General features: G+C 33.4%; 1 protein-coding gene across 11 annotated transcripts in view; it reads right to left on the minus strand.

Moving 5' to 3' along the window:
• Window positions 1–6,000, minus strand: part of LOC127065583 (muscarinic acetylcholine receptor DM1) — a 34,783-nt gene that overhangs the window by 26,478 nt on the left and 2,305 nt on the right. The gene's annotated exons all lie outside the window — the stretch shown is intronic.

The raw sequence follows: 6,000 nt of genomic DNA on the forward strand, positions 1-6,000 counted from the left end.
TCCGCGATCGCAGAGAAATTACAAATCGTGCAAGTTTTATCTTTCTTCCTCTCTCTCTCTCTCTTTCTCTCTCTTTCTTTTTTCTCTTTTTAACTCTTCGCTTTATTGCACGAATGGAAGAAAGAAAAAAAAAAACAACAATAGATATTTCCGAAGGGACGATTAAATATTCAACAATAACGTATTTAAGCTCTCGTTTAACGCCGAACATGCGTTTCTCAACGTGCAAACTCAGCAGCAAAACTTTTTCCACCGGATACTCTCTTCTTCTTGCACGTATGTCGACGCATTGTTACTGCATCGTAACATGCTTCGTGAATGAATTTAATGGACCAACAAGAATGATACGCATATATGTATTTATGTAGATCATTTTTCTCATAGGTTTCGAGCTGTTAAGTAAAATCGTTACGAAGAAGATTCTCAGCGCCGAAACCATTAAAAAAAAAAAAAAAAAAAAAAAAAAGGAAAAAAGAGAAAAAATCAAGTAAAACGATCGAGTAAAATCTCAATAAAAATCTTATTATATATTATCGACGTAAAATACTTTAACATCTATGAGTTTCATAATGGTTTGATATTTTTTTTTTCTTTTTACATTTTATTCGATTAAATTCGAGACCATCTTCCTCGATAGCGAGCGAAAAAAGGGAACGTTTAGCACGGCGTAAAAATAAAAATAGAAAAGAAAGAAAGAGAAGAAACAAAAAAAAAATTGAAAAAAATGTGAATTCAATATCGGAAAAGAGATCGTCGATCCTTTTTTTTTTTTATTCTTTTCCATCGCCATCACGAATCTTGTTGTAGAAAACTAGAAAGAAATGTTCACATGCATCCGTACATTACGAAACATTGATAATAATATTAATAAAAACATGATCGATAAAAAAAAAATATTAGTTCCTTATTTAATCGCAATGAGGAAAATATGTTTCGTAAACTCTTTAAGATATTGTATGTTAAATATGATATAATGATATTAACCATAATAATGTTTATAATTAGACGTGTCATCGAACGCATGGAGGGCACGTAAACCTTTCTAAAGTTAGTCCTACTCCCTACTAAGACAGCCCCCTTCAAAATCGGTCCCATCCTTTCCAAAGTTGGTCTTGACCCAGTTTGATTAGTCCGGCCCCTACAGAGTTAGTCGAGCCCCATCCAAAGTTAACCTCGCCCCCTTCGAAGTTGGTATCCCACTTCAAAATTGGGCCAGTCTCCAGTCTAATTAAATCACCCCCGCAAAAGTTGACCCCGCCTTTTATTTAATCAGTCCCAACCCCTACAAAGTTGACCCAGCCTTCTATAAAGTTAGTCCCGTTCACTTCAAATAAAAATAGGTAAAAGTGACAGCAATGAGAATGTGTAAATGGTGATTTTTTTTGGAAACAAGAAAACGGTACACTAAAAATACATAATTTTTTCGACATGACTGATGCAACCGCCAAGAGAAGAGATATGTCTGATAGAGAAGTTTTTGAATTGTTTCATAAGGGTAAATTATCTCAAAAATTATACTGGAGATAGACAAATACGAAGTTACAAAGAGAAACTGTATATAAATCAAGGAAGATGAGTTAAAATTAATATAGCGTTAAATATTTTAATGAGTATATAATTCAAAAACCTACTATATAAAGTTATTGCAGTATAGATAAAAGCTTGGAAACTCTATATTTCAAGTACATTATGCCGCACAAAAGTTTTCTGAACAATACCGCAAATTTACATTTTGCTAGAAATAATTGTAATTTTAATGATTCATTGATAAAAATTAGAGAAGTTTCATGATTATTAAAAGTTTCATATCTATGTAGAAATTGTATAAAAATATTTCTATCGATGAGTCAATGCATCATAGAAGCTATTTGTATTACGCACAATTTATACGAACTAAATGAGCGAAATTTGATATCAAATTTTATAAACTATATGATACTCAAAGAAGATATATATCTAACATCAAAATATATTTTTTGGAAATGATAAGACTGATTCTAGGTCTGATTCTAGGAATAGAAATGTCGTGATGAATTTAACGGAAAAAAATAAATTATTGCATCAAGGGTACTGTCTTTATATAGATAACTGGTATAGTTCACCGACTTTATATTGTGGATTGTCTAGTATGTAAACAAATGTTAAAATTTTTAAACCAACAGTAATATGTCATAATGAAAATATAGGTGGAATTGATATAGGCTATCAAATGTTAACTAAATTACACACAATGTAGAGATGTAAAAAAGCATATAAAAAAAATATTTTTTTAATTTTCTGAATACGATCCTGTCAAATATTTATCTCCCATCGAGAAAAATTAAATAAAGGATCGAGCTTTTTACTATTTACAAGCAAAAACTAAAGAAAAAAATTATTACCAAGCGTTTGAAAAATAAAAAGATAAGGGTGTCATCATCTATAAATGATTCCATAATAAGGTGCACTGATCAGCACTTTCCTCACAAAAATAATTTTAATGGAAGCAAAGGGAATAAAAACATCAAAGCGATGCAATGTAAGTTCCTTAGAAGAGAAACTGTTTTTAAATGTGATATTTGAGATGTACCATTATATATATATATATATATATATATATATATATATATATATATATATAGAACATTTTAAATATTACTATATTAATTAAAAAAAGACCTATCCGAGTTTATTCACTGTACAAATCTATAATATTATCTCCCTGTAATCATTACATGTAATTTCCAAGTAAAATCAATAATAAACGAAAACACAACAACTATCGTTACACAACAACTACAATGCACGGTGATACGAGCCGCGAATGGTAATTGAACGTCTCGGATGAATAACGTAACATATTCCAGAGCTGTGATGCAAATGGGTTAATAACGATAAGAGTGACGGTATCAAAAGTCATGCGCCAGATCAAAAGGATGGAACAGTCCGAAGTTTGCTTTCTGTGCTGGCGCACCTGCTCAGTCGTAAGAAACGAACGCGAAAGGGCGCGTCCATTCGAAAGGGGAAGGGCAAGAATATTAAGAACGATAATAATACTGATGATGATAATAATAATAATAATAATAATAATAACAATAATAACAATAACGACAGTATCACCGTATCACCGTTTCATTGTCTTCTGTATTAAAACGATAAAGAAAAAAAAAAAAAGAAAATAAAGAAACTCACGATAATGTCTCGAGTTTAGTATGTATAAGGAGAGATGGGAAAGAAGGAAAGAAAGTAAGAGAAAAAAGGAAAAAGCAAAAAGAAAGAAAAGAAAAAAGGAAGTGAGAGATCAAGTAGAAACGAAGGAGAGAAGAAAAAAGAGAATAATAACGAAAAAGAAAATTGGATTATGAGATAAAACGCTATAGTGGATTATAAAATGGACGGTGAAGGATCGAATAAAACGAAGTGGAGAGGGTTATAGAGTAGTAGGGGAATAGGAGATAGGGGGTGGGGTAAGGTGGGAGGAGATTTTCGAGACGTTAACCACTTGCCGTGCTTAAATGTCGTTATCTACAACAATAGTGACTTAATTATATGGAACTTTGGCACGCGCTACTTGTTTTTGTTAGTTCGCGAGAATAGATCAGCTCAAGATGTAAAAGGTGTAATAATGTGGTAGGATAATAGGACTTTGATAAACCGGAAACGATCCAAGTCTTCGATCAAACTCGATAGGAACATTCAAAAATCCCCGTTGGGATGTTATATTATGAGATAACGAATTATTATTGGAAAGAGAGAGAGAGAGAGTAAAGAGAGTAAGAGAGTAAGAGAGTAAGAGAGAGAGAGAGAGAGAGAGAGAGTGAGAGAGGAGAAAATAGAAGGAGGTCGTGATCTAGTTGCTCACATATCGCTACTTATTACGAAGCTTTACGATCCATCGCTAATGGCTTCGCTTCGGCTTTACTTTGGGACTATAAATAATTTCCCGATACACCGCTCTCGTTGCTAAAAGAATAGACTTTTCTCATAAATCACACGTAAACGGTACGTAAAGCGTGACGCATGTGGTTGCTTTCAAGAAAAAGAGTAAAGGGACAAGAAAAGGAGAGAGAGAGAGAGAGAAGGAGAGAGACAGAGAGAAAGAGAGAGAGTCTATGAAAATAATCTTAAGATAAAAGTTCGTTTCTATTAATCGTCGCTGTGTAAAAAGTAGATAATGCTTCTTATTAAATTATAACCGAGATCCTTTTCCCTTATTAATTATAACAACTTTTACCATGTTATCACTGTTATTAATATCATCATAATTGCGATTACTTGATAAATAAATCATCAATGAAAGTATCTCAGGGAGAAAGAGAAAGAGAGAGAAAGAGACTGATCGATTATAATTATAATCGGTCCTCGTAATTAACTAAAGCGATTAGTACACAGTCGTCGTAACGAAACGTGCTATCAACGTAATAGATACTTACATACCCGAAATAATACTCTCATTCATCACGAAACTAAAATGTAAAACGATTTAAACGTCGCCGTCGTTTTCGTTGAGTCAAATAACGTCGGACTCTCTATCGCGTTATGAAAGGACACTTCGCTCGAATACACGTTTCCAGTAAACATAATAAAATCGATCGGCCGAAATAAATGGTCGATTAAATTCGCGCGACGGGGTTTGAGCAATTCTCGAGCATACCCTACCAATACATAATGGCCGATTGATTCTGATCTCCCGTGAGAGCACGATCGTCAAGATTTACATGATAAAAGAGGATTAAATAAGGGATGAGGAGAGGAAGGGAGGGAGGGAAAGGACGGGCAGCGGACGGATGGACGGATGGGTGGGTGGGTAGGGGTAGTTGGAGGAAGCAAAAAATAATAAGTAAAAAATGGAGACGCGTGCTAAATTCTGAAAGTACTAGTCTCTTACTTCGTTAAAACTCAGCGCCTCGTCTCTTTTCAATTAGAGATAGAGTTGAAGATGGAGATAAAGAGAAAGAGAGTACGATGCTTATAAGATCGTTCTGATCGATCATTTTTTATCAAAAGTTATTCTATCGCGAAACTGTATTTTCTGTGTTTTACTTCTAATCACATCTTTCTTAAATTTTAATCTAACAAACGTTTCAAAATATTATATCGTCAACATATTATACCGATTTAATCGCGTGTGATGTTTTGGAGAGAAAGGAAAAATAGAGAGAGAGAGAGAGAGAGAAAAAGAGAAAGAAGAAAATTGACCGATATACAAATAAAAGACGAAATTCGTTCAATATATACAAAAAACAAAAAAAAAAGAAAAAAGGAAGTAAAACGATTCGATCGGCTCGATCGTATTCGTATTTTCATGAAAATCAGGTGAAACAGGGTGGTCTTTTAAAGCTTCCTTCCCGCGACAATCTCACGTTCTCGTCCACCGCTTTCGCGACGTTAAAAAAAGGAGCGCCTATATTAAACCCGACGAATTATATCGTAAATTTTTCCTAGCTTTTTTTCAATGGTTTCTCAATCACCGAATACGCGAATCTAATCGAAACGAACGATATATCGAGTTGTTGTTTTGCTTCTTTCCCTTTATCTTTTAAATAATATACATATACATATATATATATATATATATATATATATATATATATTTTATCGTCGTACTATTATATGTATTTTATCATCGTCAACGAGATTGTTTCGAGCGAATAATATGCGTACACTTCGATTGTGTCGTTATGTAACGTGACAAATATTGGAAATTTTCATTTTTCCAGTATGATGATAAAGTACGATAAGAGAGAAATAGGGAAATAACAAAAAAGAAAAAAGAGAAAAGAAGGAAAAAAACAGAAAAAGGATATAAATGAAGACAACAAGACCGCCGACTGGCGTGACGATTTTTATCAAATTATTGTGTTAATGGTAACCAACGAATCGGGACGCTTGGTAATCGAGATCAAAACCACCCTTAATCCACGATTTACCGGCAGGAAAATCCTCCATTTCTTTGCACGTACTTATCTCCGAGAAAGTGCATTGAAAGTCGCACACTTTCGAGAGAGACCGTAGATTTAA

The sequence above is a fragment of the Vespula vulgaris genome, chromosome 8 (genome assembly GCF_905475345.1).
Source record: "Vespula vulgaris chromosome 8, iyVesVulg1.1, whole genome shotgun sequence".
NCBI lineage: Eukaryota > Metazoa > Arthropoda > Insecta > Hymenoptera > Vespidae > Vespula > Vespula vulgaris.